The 19,759-nt window shown below is 32.6% G+C and overlaps 1 pseudogene; it reads left to right on the plus strand.

The window, feature by feature from the left end:
- Positions 1-6,119: 6,119 nt before the first annotated feature.
- LOC115940820 (U4 spliceosomal RNA) lies at positions 6,120-6,191 on the plus strand (annotated as a pseudogene).
- Positions 6,192-19,759: the final 13,568 nt, after the last annotated feature.

Here is a 19,759-nt window from a genome sequence, read left to right on the forward strand (position 1 = left end):
TATTGGAAAAACACTGAATAAAATTCTCAAAGTTTGCTTTCTTTCTTTGTAAAGCAGGTAAGTGAATGGAGTGAAAATTTTCATGATTTTTATCAATTAGTTGTTAAACATAATAAAAATTGATGAAGATTCCTTGCAATTTCTTTAAAAATATATTTTAAAAGTAGAGTATGCCTTCTTTATTTTTCCATGCATGACAGAGAGTATTGCCTGGGGAGAGGAAGTTGGCAGCAGAGCCATTTTTTAAGGCGCTTATTAAACAAAATACCCCATAATCACTAAAGAATGATAAAGAGTCACTATACAAATATGTCAAAAATAAGATTTAAGGCAATGTAGAAGCTTGTGTGATCACCCCCTGCTGTGTTTTGTACTTTTTTATACTTAGTTAAATTTAAGAAAGATTTAAAGTAATTTACACTTAATATATATTCTATTCAAAAATAGCTAAGAATAAATGTCTCCCTTGTTCAGTAATCCTTTGGTTTCAGAGCATAGAAATCTACTTAAATTCAGTAAGTTAGTGGAAGGCTCCAGGGGAAATCCAGCATACATATTTACAAGAGGTATATGCAGGTGTTACATGAACTAAAAATCATCAGATGCATTTGTTTCCTCTTGTTTCTTTATATCTTTCTCTTTCTCTCTCCCTCTTTCTCTTAATAGTACACTGAATTTTTGTTCCCAATGTTGTACATTTTCTATATTACATCAAGGGTTTTGGTCACATGCTGCCATACCCATTTCCATTAGTGTGGGCAGAATAGATTTTGTACCCCATTAATGTTGATGTTGGTCATATAACTTGGTTTGGCCGATGAAATGTTAGCAACAGGCCCCATTTTCATGGTTTAGATAATTTATGTTTTCTGGCTGGATGGATTGTGCTGCTGTAATCGCCGTGAGAAGAGCACATCTCAGCAAGCCACTGCCCTATTAACCTGGGCCCCAGAACAAAGACACATGCAGACATAAGACATCAGACTAAAAACCTGGAGCCCAGCCTAGCCTGCCTGGCCTATATCAATTGAACCATGCCATATGCAAACTGGCATGAAAGAAAATTATAGTTATCATAAGCTATCATAAGGTATCATATATGAAAATATATGTCAGACTAATAAATGCATTTGTTTTCTTTTTCATGTTTTATTAGTCTGTATTTCATCACAAATATGACTTCTCTCTTTACTCTTCAACAAGTAAATTGTCAAATTACCAAAAATATTTGCCATCCCAAACCCTACATGACCTTACAGCTGTACTACATGTCCCAGTACTATCTGACTTTCTATAGTCTGTATTGCTTAACTCAAAATTTGAAAGAGAATTTGATCATTAGCCAGAAAATAAATTAGCTAGCAGTGAATTAGCTGTTAACTGGACTCATGGTACAATCTTGGATGCTCATTCTGGGCTGTGAGCAGAACAAGTTTGTTCTCATTAAAATGGATGTGGATGGGAGATAGATAAAGGATTTTCTAATACAGTGTTTAAAGTGATAATGCATATTTTCAGGTCTTGACATGTAGGTTGACATGACATTTGTCTAACAGTACTTGTTTCAACTTGCCCCAAATTCCCACAAAAATATATATCACAATATAGGGAAAAATTATAAACACAAAACAATGGATCTCATAACCAACCTCCTACTTTAGGAGATACTTTCATTAACATAAAACTAATAGTAAGTTGAATTATAAATCAAGTTGAATTATAAATAGCAAGATGGTAGAAGAGAGAGCCCCACACTTTGTTCTCTCACAGAGACACTAACTTAAAAACAATATACAACCTAAAAACTTTATGAAAACTTGAGAAAACAGTTAGAAACTCTCAATACTCAGGTAAACTGATAGCCAAGAACAGCTGCATTGAAATGGATAAGAAAGCCATTTTATTTTAACTGCTTCAGCCTCTCTCCCAAACTGGTACAGTTTGTGTTGGGAAGGAAATGCCCATCCTTTATCTTGGCTTCATCCTTGGAAGAGTAGAACATATGTCCTAAGTTCTGGCCTTTTGGGAGGCAATCCAAGTGACTAATTTCGGTCTTTCTTGACTCTGAGTGCTAATGGAACTGGCATATTGTGGATTTCTGGGGACCACAGAGAACAGAAGAGAACTCAGCAGCTTCTGGCAGCACTAGAGAACTTATAATCCTACAGACAGAAACTGGCACAGCTCACACTAATCAGGAGAAAATAACTGGCTCACAGCTTCTCACTTGAGAGACAAAGGAGAAAGTGGAACATATGTCAAATGTTCCAGCTTTTGGGGGGGGTCCCTGAGGGACTGCCTTTTGCCTCACCTGACTTGGAATTGGCCTACTTCATATTCCTGGGGTACATAGAAAGCAAATGTGCTCAGTGGTTTTTGGCAGCCAGACAACCTGCAGGAACATAAAAAGACACCAGAGAGAGCAAAGCAAGACTATAAGATCTTGAAAAAGAAACCAGAAAACCTGTCTAATTGGGAAATTACACACACAAGCTCAGGAAGACATATCCCCATAAAAGTTTTGAGAGACCCCTGGAATTTACAGGCAGGCTGGTTTGTGAAGGTCTTTTCCTGTACAAATCCAGTCCATAAAGACTAGGAGAGATAGCCGTCTTTTCAAATGCATAAATCATAACAAAAAATAACAAGGCATATGAAGAAACAGTGAAACATGAACCAATAAGAGGAACAAAAAAAATCTCCAGAAACTGATACTAAAGAAATGGAGATCATTGAACTACCTGATAAAGAATTCAAAATTCTTTTCCTTTCCTTTCCTCTTTCCTTTCCTTTTTCTTTCTTTCTTTCTTTCTTTCTTTCTTTCTTTCTTTTCTTTCTTTCTTTCTTTCTTTCTTTCTTTCTTTCTTCCTTCCTTCCTTCCTTCCTTCCTTCCTTCCTTTCTTCCTTTCTTCCTTTCTTCCTTCCTTTCTTTCTTTCTTTCTTTCTTTCTTTCTTTCTTTCTTTCTTTCTTTCTTTCTTTCTAGAGAGCACATGAGCCAATGGGAGAGGCAGAGGGAGGGAGAGAATCTTAAGCAGGCTCCATGCCCAGTGTGGAGCCGAATGCAGGGTTCCATCTCATAACCCTGAGATTATGACCTAAGCCAAAGAGTCAGCCACTGAACTGAATGAGCCACCAGGCACCCCCAAAATACTGTCTTTAAAAAGCCTGATGCACTGCAAAAGAACACAGAATGAAAGATAAATGAAATCAGGAAAACAATGCATGAAAAATGAAAATATCAACAAAGGTATTTTCAAAGTGATGAAAGAAAAAAAATGCCAACCAAGAATACTGTATCTAGAAAAACTGTTCTTCAATAATGAAAGAAAAATAAAGAGTTTTTCAGATAAACAAAAGCTGACAGAGTTCATCACCATTAGACCTGTCTTAAACTGCCAGAGAGTACTTCCAGTTGGAATAAAGGGACACTAGGCAGTAACACTAGAGCATACAAAATATAAAGCTCTCTGGAAAAGGTAAATATATAGACAAATACAGATTCTTGTAATATTGTAGTGGTTGTGAGTAAATAACCTTTAATTCATCTATAGAATTAAAAAGATAAAAGCATAAAAATAAATACAACTCTAAAACTATGTTAATGGATACAAAATACAAAAATGTAATTTGTGACATTGATAACATAAGTGTAGGGGGATATAAAGAGTAGATTTTTTTGTATGCAATTGAAGGTAAGTTGTTATCTGTTTAAAATAGATTGTTATAACTCTAAGATGTTTTATGGAATCTCCACGGTAACCACAAGAAAATACCTATAAAAGATGTACAAAATAAAATGAGAAATCCATTAAAGCTTGTCATTACAAAACTTTAACAAAACACAAATGAAAGTAGCAAAAGAAGAATTGAGGGAAAAATAAAAACAGCATATACAGAAAACAATTAACCAAATAGTAAGTTCGTCCCTCTTGGTAATTACTTTAAATATAAAAGATTAATCTCCACAATCAAAAGACATAGAGTGGCTAAATGGATTTGAAAAAGAATAAGAACCAACTATATGCTGTCTATAAGAGATTTACTTTAAAAATATGGACAAACTTAGGCTGAAAGTGAAATGATGGGAAAGACATTCAATGCAATGATAAAAAGAGAGCAGAGGTGATACTTAGATAAAACAGACTTTAAGTTAAAAACTATCTCAGGAGACAAAGAAGAACATTATTTAATACTAAAAGGGTCAATTCACTAGAAAGATATAACAATTATAAATGTATTTGCACCCAACATCAGAACAAATATTGACAGAACCAAAGGGAGAAATACATAGCAATGCAGTAGTAATAGGAGATTTCATATTTGATATTAGAGAGATCAAGCAGACAAACAACCAATGAGGAAACAGAGAACTTCAATAACAATATAGACCAGTTAGACCTAATTGACATATACAGAACACTCCATCAAAAAAAAGAAAAAGCAGAACACATATTCTTCTCAAGTACAAATGGAACATTTTCCAAAACTGATCACACGTTAGGTCAATAAAAAAGTCTTAACATATTTAAGAAGACTGAGAACATAACAAGTATCTTTTCCAACCACAATGGGATGAAACTAGAAACCAATAGCAAAAGGAAAACCAGAAAATTCACAAATATGTGGAAGTTAAACAACACACTCTTGAATAGCCAGTGGGTCAAAGAAGGAATCATAAGGGAAATTAGAAAATATCTTGTGACAAATGATAATGAAAACACAACATGCCAAAACTTATAGGATGAAGAAAAAGCAGTACTAAGAGGGGAAAATTGACAAATCCTTAGCTAGGCTAAATAAAGAAAAGAAAAAAGACCATGTCTTAGCACAGGCTGATATAAAGGAATATCAGAGACGGTAGTATAAGGAATAAACATTTATTTCTCACAGTTCTGGAGGCTGGGAAGCCCAAATGAAGATGGGAGCAGATCCAGTGTCTAATGAGAGCCCACTCCCCAGTTTGCAGATGGTTATTTTCCTGTTGTATCCTAACATGGTAGGAAGTTAAGAAAGGAAGAAAGCTGTTTCATATCTCATCTTTTTTTTTAAAGATTTATTTATTTATTTTTAGAGAGAGAATGAGTGGGAGGGGCAGAGGGAGAAGGAGAGAGAACTGCAAGCTGACTCCATACTGAGCATGGAGCCTAACCCAGGGCTTGATCTCACAACCCTGAGATCAGGACCTGAGCCGAAACCAAGAGTCAGACACCTAACCTACTGTGCCATCCAGGCACCCATGTCTCTTCTCTTAAGGGCACAATTCTCATTCATTAGGGATCCACCCTCATTACCTAATTACCTCTCGAAGGTCTCCCTTCCTATCATCACATTGGGAATTAGAATTTCAACTATGGGTTTTGGAGGGACACAAACATTCAGTTCATGAGACTGAAATAACAAAAATCAGAAATGAAAGAGGGAATATTACAACTAATGCCAGGAAAACATAAAGATAATAAAATACTATTATGAATAATTATATGCCAACAAATCAGACAACCTAGAAGAAAGTGACACATTTCTAGAAACATACAACCTACCAAAACTGAATCATGAAGAAAAAAAAAAAATTGAGGAGACCAATAACTAGTAAGAAAATTGAATCAGTAATCTAATATCTCCACACAAATAAAAGTCCAAGACCAGACAGTTTCACTGGTAAATTTTACCAAATATTTAAAGAATAATTAATACCAATTCTTAAATTCTTTCAAACAATTGAAGATAAAAGAGCATTTCCAAATTCATTTTATGAGGCCAGCATTAATCTGATACCAAAATCAAACAAAACCCTACAAGAAAAAAAACCATTATAGATCAATATTCCTGATGAATACTGATGAAAAATTCCTAGACAAAATACCAGGAAACTGAATTCAGCAATACATTTAAAGGATTGAATATCATGATGAAGTGGGATTTATTTCTGGAATACAAGGATAGTTCAATATATGAAAATCAATCCATGTAAATACACCACATTAATACAATAAAAAATAAAGACCACATTATCATCACAATTGATGCAGAGAAACATTTGACAAAATTCAACACCCTTTAAACATTTAAAAAACTAGGAATAGAAAGAAATTATTTAACATTAAAAAAGTCATATATGAGCTTTGCGCAGTGGCAGTATCGTAGCCAATGAGGTTTACCAGAGGCGCGATTATTGCTAATTGAAAAAAGTCATATATGAAAAGCCCACAGCTAATACATACTCAACAGAAAAAACTGAAAACTTTCCCTCTACAATCGGGAACAAGATAAAGATGTTCACTCTCCGCAATTCTGTTCAGTAGAGTACTGAAAGTCCAGGTCACTCAGGCAAGAAAAAGAAATAAAAGGCATCCCAATTGGAAAGGAAAAAGTAAAATTATCTCTTCACAGATGATATGATCTGTATGCAGAAATCCTTAAAGATTACACTCACACGCACACTCACACACAAAAAACATACACACACAAACTCTGTTAGAACTAATAAACAAATTCAGTAAAGTTACAGGATAGAAAATCAACACACAAAAATCAGTTGCATTTTTCCACAGAAATAATGAGCAACCAGAAAAGGAAATTAAGAAAATAATCCCACTTACATTAGCACCAAAAAGGATAAAATACTTAGCAATACATTTAACTAAGAAGGCAAAAGATTTATATTCTGAAAACTATAAAACATTCCTGAAAAAAGTTAAAGAAAACACAAATAGATGGAAAGACATCCAGTGTTCATGGATTGGAAGACTTAATATGGTTAAAATGTCCATGCTATCCAAAGCAATCTACAGATTCAGTGCAACCCTTATTAAGATTCCCAATGACATTTTTTCTGTAGAAATGGAAAGTCGTCCTACAATTCATATGTAATTTCAAAGGACTCTGAATAGTGAAAAAAATCTTGAGAAAGACAAAAATCTGTGTCACATTTCATGATTTTAAAACATTTTACAAAGCTACAGTAATCAAAATATTATAGTACTGACATAAAGAAAGACATATAGAACAATGAAACAGAATATAGAACCAAAACTAAATCCTCATGTATGTGGTCTTTGAAAAAGTTTCCAAAGCTACATAATGGAGACAATAGTCTCCTCAACAAACATTGTTCAGAAACTGATATCCACTGACAAAAGAAGTTGGACTCTTACCTAATGCCATATCCAAAAATTAACTCAAAATGAGTTATATTCTTCAATGTATAAAATTCTTAGGAGAAAGCATAGAAGGAACATTTTATGAATAGGATTTGGCAAAGATTCTTTGGATATGACATCAAAATCACAGGCATAAATCAAAAATAGATATATGGGACTAAATTAAACCAAAAATCTGCAAGCAAAAGTAAAAACCAGCAGAGTGAAAAGATAACCTATAAAATAAGAAAAAAATATTTGCAAACCATATATCTGAAAAGAGGTTAATAACCAGAATACATAAAGAACTCCTAAAACTCAATAACAAAAAAATCAAATAACCTGATTAACAAATGGGCAAAGGACTTGAATAGATATGTCTCCCAAGAAGATAAACAGCCAACAAGTATATTAAAAGATGCTCACCATAATAATCATTAGAGAAATGCAAATCAAAACAACAATGAATTATCACCTCCCATATGTTAGAATGCCCACCATGAAAAAATAATAAAATAACAAGTGTTGGCAAGAATGTGGAGAGATTGGAATGCTTGTGCATTGTTGGTGGGAATGTAAAAATCAGGCAGCCACTATGGAAACCAGTATAGAGAGTTCTCAAAAACTAAGATTACCATATGATCCACCTCTGGGTATATTGATCCAACCCCACTTCTGAGTATATATCCAAAAGAATTGAACACAGGGTCCTAAAGAAAGGTATTTGTACACCCATATTCATTGCAGCATTATTCACAATAGCCAAGATACAGAAGTAACCTAAATATTTATCACTTGATGAATGGATAAAGAAAAGGTGGTATATACATACAATGGAATATTATACAGCAACACAAAAGGACATCCTGTCATATGGTACAACAAGAATCAGGACATTCTGCTAAGTGAAAGACCAAAATTGCATATTTCACTTATACGAGGTATCAAAATCAGTCAGACTCTTAGAAACAGAAACAGAATGGACATAGAGCTTCAGTTTTTCAAGATGAAAGTTCTAGAAATTTGTTGCATAACAATGTGCATATAGTTAATACTATTGTACTGTACACTTAAAAACTGTTAAGATGATAAATTTTATGTTGTGTTTTTTTTAACATAATAATAAAAAACTCTAGAGTAATAGTACATACATCTTTTTAGTTTGAAACAAGACAATTTATAGCTTAAATAAGACAAGAAGTCTGTCTTTCTCCCTCAGTATCCTGAATAGGCTCCTAATCTAACACACACATTATTTCCCAGTACCCTAACATGTGAGAAAGGGTTATCCCTACCTAAGGCACTGTAGAGTGCCTAGGATTGCACAGACATAGCCACCCCAAAAATTTATCAAGGAACACAGGAGTGCTTTGTCACTCAGATTCTGTCACTTAGCACAGACACAGAGCAATCCTGTAATCCCATTCACTCTCATGACTAATCCTATCAAACAAGTGCAAAGGAAATTTTTCTTCACATCTCCTGCCTGCAAGTCCTAGAAACCAAAATCTATATATTAAGAAGGCTTGTAAGAGTACCCCTGTTGACTTTGGGGAAAAAGTCTTCATTGGGATAGAGAGAGAATGAGCAGCAGAAGAACTTAGGTAAGGGAGAAGACTAATTAATTTGTAATTTCTTTCTCTAAGAAAGCATAAGTCATTAGATTCTTGTGTAACAAAGTATGGTTTCCCTGTGGTTGTGGAGTGTCCATTTTCTTATTTTCCTTTGTGTTCAATTTTAGGTCCTAAACTTGGCATGTGACTAGCAACTGTTGAATTTTGCAATTGTTGCACTGGAGAATGAGGAACATTTTGCAATATTAACACAATTCATATTATTCCCAAATATGCACCTATGTACTTTTATGTACACATATGTCTGAAGCACAGTACTTATTCTTTTCAATTATAGCCAGATAAATATTGAACGACAGAATTGTGAATAGTTTTACTCTTACAAAAATATTTTATAAAACCTAAGTAAATTTTGAAAATAAAAAGTTCTAGCTTTATTTAAATAAAGTTTGTTAAATGTAGATATTTAGTCATTATGTTAAGTACCTCACCTATTAATTTTAATAAATACTTATGAAGGTTTGCTAACTGTAACTTTTTGAAAACATGAAAATAATTAGTATTTAATTTTATGTTAATTTACCAATTATTTAAAATATTTTCAAATCTTATGCACTTTGAATATAATCATAATTTATTTTTTGGATATTTAAACACAAAGATGAGGCAGGCAAATAAATATATAAAGTAGTCATGATAATATAAATTTCCAATAAGATAGAATTCATGAGAAAATGGTTGGAAGTGATTAATAGGAGTGTTTTATATTAAGATATTTTCTGCAATAAATATATTAACTGTGGATCTTCATGTACATAGTAAGAGCATCAAAATGTACAAAATCAAAAATTTAGAAAATGGATAGAAGTGCTATCATTTAAAGGTATTTAAAGGTATTGAGTCAAAAACAGGTCAGGAAGGCATGAAACAAGTAAGTATATGATTGAGTAATATCATGAAGAAGTCTAATTTTTAATATTTAATATATTTAATATATTTTATATTTAATATTTTTACCTTTATTTATATATTTAATATGTTTACCTATATTTTTTACCTTTATAAGAGTATTTTTATTTTCTAGCATCTACAAAGAAGAAAAAAATAAAAATACAAATCTACAGAGAACTCATGCACACAACCTTGAACTTGTTATTACTATTCATTTAAACACAATGCAGTGAATCTAGAAACGTTTTTAAAATTTTAACACATCAAAAAAAGCTATAAAATCAAATTTATTTAAAAAATCTCTTTATGACTACACAACTATTAACTTAGAATACCCAAACTATAGGGCACCTGGGTGGCTCAGTTGGTTAAGCAATTGCCTTCAGCTCAGGTCATGATCCCAGGGTCCTGGGATCAAGCCCTGCATCAGGCTCCCTGCTCCAAGGGAGGCCTGCTTCTCCCTCTCCCACTCCCACTCCCCCTGCTTGTGTTCCCTCTCTCACTGTCTCTGTCAATTAAATAAAATATTTTTTAAAAAAATACCCAAGCTATAATTTCAAAATGTTTAGACAGTCTATATATCAATATTCAAAATATTTGCAAATATGACTATTATTCATTTTATACAACATATTAATGCATCCAACTAAAATTATGCAAATATTAGCAGGAGCTGAAAATGCATTAAAAATTTAATTTTCAGTCCTACATAAGGGTTTGTAGAGTGGAATGGCAGGTGATATATCTAAACCAACAGCCAGAATTTACAAAATTATGAATCTTTATTCTCATTCACATTACTATTAAGAATGCTATTGGGGCACCTGGGTGGCTCAGTCGGTTAAGTGGCTACCTCCGGCTCAGGTCATGATCCCAAGGTCCTGGGATCGAGCCCCACGTCAGGTTCCTTGCTCAGCCCAGAGCCTGCTTCTCCCTCTCCCTCTGCCTGTGTGCCACTCCCCCTGCTTGTGCTCTCTCTCTCTCTCTATGTCAAATAAATAAATAAAATTTTTAAAAAAGAATGCAATCACAATTTAATATTTAGCCTTATTTTTGGAAGATCTATTCAAATCAAAATTAGGTTAGAAGCTAAGATCATTGCTTTGATTAACAAGCATGACTACCAGTTCTTAAGATATTGGTCATGGAACCAAGGCAGAGACTTGGCGACAAGAAGAAGTCATGTGCTGCATTGATGGGGCTATAAAACATAATTACCTATCTAGTTTTCTTTTCCCTAAAAACTAGATAGCCCCAAATCATCATTATTACTTAACATAACTGAAAGTTCTGGCTAATGTAATAATTTGTAAAACAAATAATGGGGGAAGATAATCACTGTTTGCAAATAAAGTAACTACATATTCAGAAAACCTGCGGAAATTCAAATTTATTTTAAAATTTAAAGGAGATAGCTGAGTTAAAAAAAAAAAACCTAGGGCGTCTGGGTGGCTCAGTCGTTGAGCGTCTACCTTCGGCTCAGGTCATGATCCCAGGGTCCTGCGATCGAGTCCCACATCGGGCTCTCCCTGCTCAGTGGGAAGCCTGCTTCTCCCTCTCCCACTCCCCCTGCTTGTGTTCCTGTTCTCGCTGTCTCTCTCTGTCATATAAATAAATAAAATCTTAAAAAAAAAAAAAACCTAAAAATCAAAACATCCTTTATACCAGCTACTAACACTTAATAAATAAAATGGAGATATCCTTTCAAAGAGAAATAAATCAAAATAATAAACAAAACATTAGAAATAATCCTAATAAATGATTGCATCTAAATTTTTTAAATGATAAAAATGTTACTGTATAACTAAAGTATATTTAAGTAAATGGAGAGACGTATAGCTCTCTGATTTGGGAAATTTGAAAGTGAAGCAGTTCTTATCCTCTCAAAGTACAACATAAATTTAACCAAAGTCTCAACCAAAATTTTTATGTGTATGTAAAGGTGATGTATAAATTCTAAAATTTCTCAGGGATAAAAAACATCCTAGATGAGCAAATAAGTTGTCTGAATGGTTGGAATAGTAAGGTCAAATATCCTCTATCAAATTTAAATTACATTAAAAAGTTAAAATAAGATTTGATACTGACATCACAATAACACATCATAAACTGATGTGGAAGAATTAGATAAAAATAACAAATTATATTAAGGAAAAGTAGCTATGTAGAAACATAAAATTAGGGTATCAGGTTATCTCAATCACATAAATAAATTTCAAAATTCACAGTAGAAATTTTAAAAATAGAGATGATGATAATATTGGACTCTGGTCTCTGGGTAGAAATTTTCAATGTGTTCTTAGTACTCACAAAGAGAAATCCTATCAGACTTGATTACATAATTTTAAAGGAGTCTTGCTATTCAAGTACCAAAAAGAATGTTAAATATGAAAAGATATAGAAACATAATAGAATACAAGGAATATAATGTATTTTCTTCAATATTATTGCAATTATGAAGAGATTCACAATAATTAATGAAGAAAATACATTATATTCCTTGTTATATAAAAAGCTTTTACAGACAACTCAATAGCAAAAAAATAAACAGATTAAAAAATTGACAGAGGAACTAAATAGACATTTTTTTCAAAGAAAACATACAGATAGTCAACAGACACATGAAAAGATGTTCAACATCACTAATCATCGGGGACATGCAAATCAAAACCACAATGAGATATCATCTCACACCTTTTGGAATGGCTATTATCAAAAAGACAAGAAATAATAAGTGTTGGTAAGGATGTGGAGAAAGAAAATCCTTGTGCAGTGTTGGTGCCAACGTAAATTGGTACAACCATTGTGGAAAAGAGTACGGAGTTTTCTCACAAATTTAAAATCTTTCTTAAAAAATTCAAGTAATTCCACTTCTGGATATTTAACCAAAAAAACAAAAACACTGACTTGAAAACATATCTACACTCCCATGTTTACTGCAGCATTATTTACAATAGCCAAGATATTGAAACAACCTAAGTGTCCACTGACAGATGAATGGATAAAGAAAATGTGATGTGATATATATATAGTGGAATGTTATTCAGCCATAACAAATAATGAAATCCTGCCATTTGTAACAACACAGATAGACCTTGAGGGTATTATGCTAAGTGAAATAAGTCAGCCAGAGAAAGACAAATACCCACCGATCTCACTTACGTGGAATCTAAAACAAAATCAAAAACAAAAACCAGCTCATAGATATAGAGAACAGATTGGTCTTTGCCTGAGGAAGGGGTTGAGGGGCAGGTGAAATGGGAGTCAAAGGTATAAACTTCCAGTTACAAAATAAGTCATGGGAATGTAGTGGGATGGCAACTTTAGTTAATATTATACTGCATATTTGAAAGTAGCTAAGAAAACAGATCTTAAAGGTTCTCATTACAAGAAAAATATTTTGTAACTCTGTATGGTGATGGATATTAACTAGACTTATTCTGGTGATCATTTCACAATATATATAAATATCAAATCATTATACCTCAATAAAATTTTTTTAATTCTTACAAATCACTATGAAAACAACTCTAAAAACAGTGGGGTGACAAATCATTTACAAAAGAAACATAAAAATGACCAACGTACAAATGATTAAAAAAACCATTTTCTACCAATAAGCAGGAATGAAACTTTCAAGCGCTAGATACCAATTTTTTCACTTAAGAAATTGTTTTCAAGAAGTTTATCCTCAGTGGGCACCTGGGTGGCTCAGTTGGTTAAGCGACTGCCTTCGGCTCAGGTCATGATCCTGGAGTCCCTAGATCGAGTCCCGCAACGGGCTCCCTGCTCGGCGAGGAGCCTGCTTCTCCCTCTAACCCTCCCCCCTCTCATGTACTCTCTCTCTCTCATTCTCGCTCTCTCAAATAAATAAATAAATCTTTAAAAAAAAAAAAAAAAGAAGTTTATCCTCAGTAAATTATCAATGTTGTCTGTCACACAATTTTTGAGGACCAATATTTTGGAAATAACCTAATGGCTAAAAATTTTAAATTGTTTTACAAATCATGATGCCTCTGGGTGGTGGGATATTATGCAGTACTTAATGGTATACTTGATAAGTGTTTCTTACAGTTCTGGAGTCAGAAGTCTAAAATCAAGGAGTCTGCAGGCCTAAGTTCCTTCTTGAGGACTCAGATGAATTTGTTTCCTTGCTTTTTACAGTTTCTAAAAGCAGTCTGCATTCTTTGGCTTTTGGTCTCTTCCTCGAATGATTCCAACTTCTGGCTTGCTTCTATTTTTGTACCTCCTACCCCTTACCCTGAATCACCTGCCTCCTTTTAATAAGGATCATTGCTGATTACATTGGGCCCACCTGGATAATCCAGGCTGTTAGGACACCATCACAAGATCCTTAACTTAATCACATCTGCAATATCTCTTTTACTTTGTAAGGTAACACTCACAGGTTTGGGGATTAAGATATGGACATCTTTGGGGATCCACTATGCAGCCTACCATTATAAAACAAGGTTTAAAAGATGGTGTGCAGTCTTACTACTCTAAGTAGTGAAATTGTATGTGTGATACCCATCTATTTCCAAATATTTTTACACTAAGAGTGTAAAACTCTTATAATCAACATTTTTCCATGCCTACAGCCAGAATCTTTTCTTTTTTTTTAAGATTTATTTATTTATTTGAGAGAGAGCATGAGTGGGAGGGGTGGGCAGATGGAGAGAGAGAGAAAATTTCAAATATACTCCACCCTCAGCATGGAGCCCATCTTGGGGCTCAATCTAACAACCATGAGATCACCACCTGAGCCAAAACCAAGAGTCAGACGCTTAACCAACTGTGCCACCCAGGTGCCCCCCACAGCCAGAATCTTTTTAAATTCTGCCTTAACAGTCATGGTAAAAAAGTATTTTTTCTATTTCAAAACATACTACATCAAAAAATCACTTTTCAGATGTAACTAAGTAAGTTTGAATATCAAAAAAAAAAAGCATGCTCACACACACACACACACACACACACACACACACACACACATGCATATTTCTTTGGATATAACAGTTATAGTTTGACCTTACCCCAAATTACAAGTCTATACCCTATGTAGTATCTTCCTGCTCTAGCTGAATATCTTTAATACTTGCATGAAAGTTAAATAGGTATCTTTCCTTGTTTTATATAAACAAAATAAAATAAATAAATGTACCTTTTCTATTATTTTGCTATTTTTTTAACCCTTAAAATATTGCCAGTTGTTCTGCATTGTTTGTTTTTTTGTAAATGCAAATATACAGTGGCTTCTGGGAAATTTTATATTCTATTAATCATCTTGCCATATTAATTTAATACTATAATTTAATACTGGGGATTAAGTAGTTTTTATCACTGATTTAAATATTGTTTGTTTTACAAAAATATAAATACAATAGATTAGCTATAATAAATTAGGGAAATATTATTTCTTCCTTTAGTAATAGTCTTGAAATGCTTACTAGTAGGCTCATTTTACTCTGTATCTGTTTTGCAAGATTTAATCAGTTTGTCATAGATTTTCTTTTTAATGTGAAGCCGAAATATCCATGTTCTTGTTCTTTGTGTTGTATTGCTACCTGAATGTCATTCCTCAGAAACATCAGTTATGATTTTTTTTACTCTATGATTTTACACTAAAGTCATTAAAATAATTTTCCTCTGAAAGTAGCATTCAATAGTAATGTTAAAATTTCCAATTATTTATTAAAGAAAAAGGTTAAAATCCAGTGATATTTTACTGCTCTGAATAATTTCTCAGAGTATCTGATCTGAATTTGCTAATACCAATTCCAATAATCTCTTTCTTGTTGGTGGAAGCACTGATGTGCCCTCTGCTCTCTGCCTCTGGATATTTCTATTTCATTTGATAACAGTGCCAAGCCAAACTGCTGTGGGATTTATGAATTTCTTGGGTGAAAATAATGGAAAAAGTAATGGCATTCATTTGGGTACCACCTTCATTATGCAATTCATGGAGACTGTCTCCTTCACAGTTTAACCTTTCTTTTACCAACTACTTTATCTTCATGTCTGTATTTCTGTTTGGCCCTGTTTTTACTTGGCTTTCTCACTAAATATTTGAGAACAAAGTAATCAGAAAGTATGTGCTGATTTTCATTGTAAATCAAGTTAAGCTGGTTAAGTTACTTTCTATTGTGTGTGGTTTGGTCTTACTTTGAGAATGTGTAATTGGTTCTCCTGAATAGTATTTATTATTTCTCTCTAGTAGCGTGGAGCTTTGACACACAGAGATGCTTGGACAACCCCAAGAGGTCAACTGAAAATAGTATTTCAATCAAATTCCATAACAAAGAATTGGCCCCAGGATGCTCATGGTGAGGATTTTGAATTCCTTTCACCTTATAATTCTATTGAAAAGATATTTTATTCCCTATGCACTATTTCAAAGCTATTTTTCTTTGTAACTTCCTATCCTTTATGATTATCCTTACTATACTGTCCTATACTATCTTTGATCTGAAAAAACACATGAGACATAAACTTATGACGCAAGTCACCAAGTTTGCTGATTAAATACCTCATTACTTTCACTTTACATGCCAAGTAAATTCTTTAGCCCAATTTAAAGTACTTAATTTGAGTTGAAAATATTTGCCTTTTGGGTGAGGATTTATTATGCTATGCTGATTTTTCCATACTGCACTTATCAAATTTTAATGAGATTATGGGAGTGGGTTCCCAAGATTTCAGATGCATATGTCAACACCTCCAGTCTCTTGACTGTCCTTTTTGTTATTTCTGTCAGCTTTGACTACTCCTTCAGTCATGCATTCAAGGCCCTTGGAATTTGCTCTAACCCTGGCCCTGACATTCAATGAGTTTCTAAACCATAATTTGATGTGGGAGATTTGCCAATACTTGGTGACTATGAAAGCCTGCAGGCAACCTCTGGTTTTAGCATAATCTCTTTCAGCCTTGAAAGTACATAGAGATCCATAACATTCCTGCAATTTACAAATAATCCCAAATTCATAAATAAATTTTTTACAATGGAACAAAATTTAACTCTTTTGGATTCTGAATATCTACTTATAATTAAAAGTCAGCTTCCCAAATACTACAGGTTTTTAACTCAAAAACTAATCTGCTAAGTAATACAAGCAGTGGGGTAAATCTATCCTCAATATTAAAAAGCTCCTGTCAAACTTTAAAATTTTAAATTGTTACAAATATATTGATTATAGAATGTAACACAAAACAACTTGATTTACTTTTAAATTTAAATTCAGTGATAATGATATGCAAACATGTATTATTCTTTATTTAGTAGATATAAACATGTAAATATAAATTTACTTTGGTAGCTGTTTGCTGTGAAAAAGTTGTTTGCTCTTTTCATTCCCCAGTAATTGCATCTAACCTTTTCTGAATACACGAGTGAATTCATGCATAGAGTTCCCTAAGTTCAAGCAATTCCCTAAGTTCTCAGGGAATTGTTTATTCATTCATAAAATATACAAATTCTAGGTTGCCTAATGTTTCAAGGTACAAATTCATTATTTTTTTTTCTCTTTTTCTCTACAGCAACATATGGATAACTAGTTAGTAACCTTGTTATTAGTCTGCTAATTGTATAAAAATTGCATTAAAGAATGTTATGTAGAGAAAACCTTTCTATCACTTTAAAAATATAATTTCTATTTTATGAAGAAATAATTTACCTTTGAAATTATTTTTAAAACCTTATTATTTCTCTACTGGATATTTTTTTAAGCAAAAAGGAGATTTTTTTCAGAATTAAAAAATTGGACATCAGTTTTACTGTTTATTTTTACTATTTACATATATTAAACATTAGTCCACTAAAACTATGATTTACGAGAAAGGTATGTTTTCCTTCCAATAGAATTATGCTTAAAACTTGAAAATATTTCATATCATTACTTAGATTCATTTTTTATTTTAGAGTAGATGAATTAAGCCAATCCTGTAGTCAAGCAAGAAATATTTTTAAATGCAAAATATTTAACATTTCAATGTCAGATCAGTTTATATAATTATCATTTACGCTGTTAAATTACATTTACACTTCTTCTAATTACTAGGTTTGTTACATTTGCATCTCCTTTTTAAAAGCTATATTTAATATACAAAAACTGTTCTACCAAATATATGAAATTTGATTAAAATAACCATAACTATTGTTCCTTACAAAGTCCAAATGTGTATGGAGGCTGAAGCAGCAGACAATGTAATGCAAATAATCAAATATGGTCACATGGTAAAGGCAGGAGGCAGGTCATAACATCAGAGCAGAGCTCTCACAGGAAGGAAAAGATACATATAAATAGGCAAATGAAGAGGCCAAAACAGAGCACACTAGACCATGTGCAATTACAAAAGAAGAGTTCATGGTTAGGATAAGGTTTTCTGCATGATGAAAGTTCCAATTCCCAAAATATTGATCATGAAGCAAGGCAGAGACTTAGGCACTTAAGGAAAACTAAATCTCATTAAGAGTAAGACATTATATTAATTGAAGTCAAAAATGAATTTTTTTGACTTCATCATCATTGGCTGATGATGATAAATTTAGACACTATTATTAAAATGGTCTCAAAGTCCAGAGAAGGAAAGAAAGTAGAGAAAGAAAAGAAATAGATGCAATGAGAGTATAATAGAAAGTAATTTTTCAACTCTGCTAATAGTAATCAATGACAAAATATAAAGGGAAAACAATTACATTTGCCCTAATGACGACAACAACAAAACTAAAGCACATGCGAATAAATTTATGAAATATACAGGAATTAAGTGAAGAAAACTTTTAAACTCCAGTGAAGAACACAAAAGATTTGGATAAGTGGAAAGACCTACATTTTTCTTAAATAGAAAAAGCCAATTATTATAAAGATGTTCCATCTCTCCCAGTTTACATGATTCTATTGGAAAAACACAAAACGTTTGAGGGAAAATTGACAAATTTTATTCTAAGTATTCTAAAGAATAAAGAAAATAATTATGTGAGGATGAATTTCTGAAAATAGAGTTACTGATGATTTCCAATGCCACCTTTAAAATGCACTGTAAAGCCTAAATAATTGGTTCTGCATGCATTTTGTCAGATCACCCAAACAGACTTTGGTTAATAATGAATGTGATATTCAGAATCTGTGATGTAAAAGTTTCATTCAGTAAACATTATTGAGATAATGAGCTAGCTATCTGAAAGAAATATAGATAGATCTGTATACCTATCTCATTCCTTATACACAGCTAAATAAGTCTAAATGAATTTAACATTTTTGGATATATAAAAATGGTGAATTAAATATTTAAATGTGTAATACTGGAGTGGAAAAACTTTGTAAAAGGACAGATTATGAAAGTTATTGTTGATAAATTCTACTATATAACTCTCTAAATTTTATTTATAAAAAATTTCAAAAGGTCAAATAAAAGCAACAATCTTGGAAAATGCTTTACATATAATTTTTAAAAGGCTAAATTTTTAATGAAGAAGTCATACAAAAAGACTAACAATTTTATGAATGAATAGAGTCTCAAATTGCTCATAATTAAAGGGGTACAAATTTAAACAAAAGTTCAAATTTAAACAAGGCATATTATACATAAGTATTTAGTTATAAAATTCCACAAGACCTGAGTATACAAAAATCCAAACTTTCTTTAATTCTCCAATGAATTTAACCTAGTCTTGAGCCATTAAAAAATTCTCTTAAATTTCTGCCAGTTCATAGTTTTTTTCCAGTTTGAAAGTCAGTCCTATTAAGTAATTTCTCAGTCCAGACTATCCAATTTCATCTAAAAAAAATCTCAACTCAATATTCAGTTGTTCCCACATTCATCTGCATCCCAGATTGGGCTCTATATTTCTGGGGTGAGATTAGGTGTGTCGTGGTGTCAGATTTGGGGAACATCAGCTCTTACCCTTCATCTTGCTGAACCTTCCTTCTTGGATAGGTAACTGGGTAGCTATTATATTTTCATATCACACTCTCATTAATCCAGGAATATTCTTACTGGGAATTCATCTTATTAACAAACAAAACAAATAAATATGCCAAGATGTAAGTACAAGGATGTTCTGTTTTGGCATGGTTTTATAATAACAAAAACCA

The sequence above is a fragment of the Leptonychotes weddellii genome, chromosome 12 (genome assembly GCF_054177405.1).
Source record: "Leptonychotes weddellii isolate Sample4059 chromosome 12, ASM5417740v2, whole genome shotgun sequence".
NCBI classification, from domain to species: Eukaryota; Metazoa; Chordata; class Mammalia; order Carnivora; family Phocidae; genus Leptonychotes; species Leptonychotes weddellii.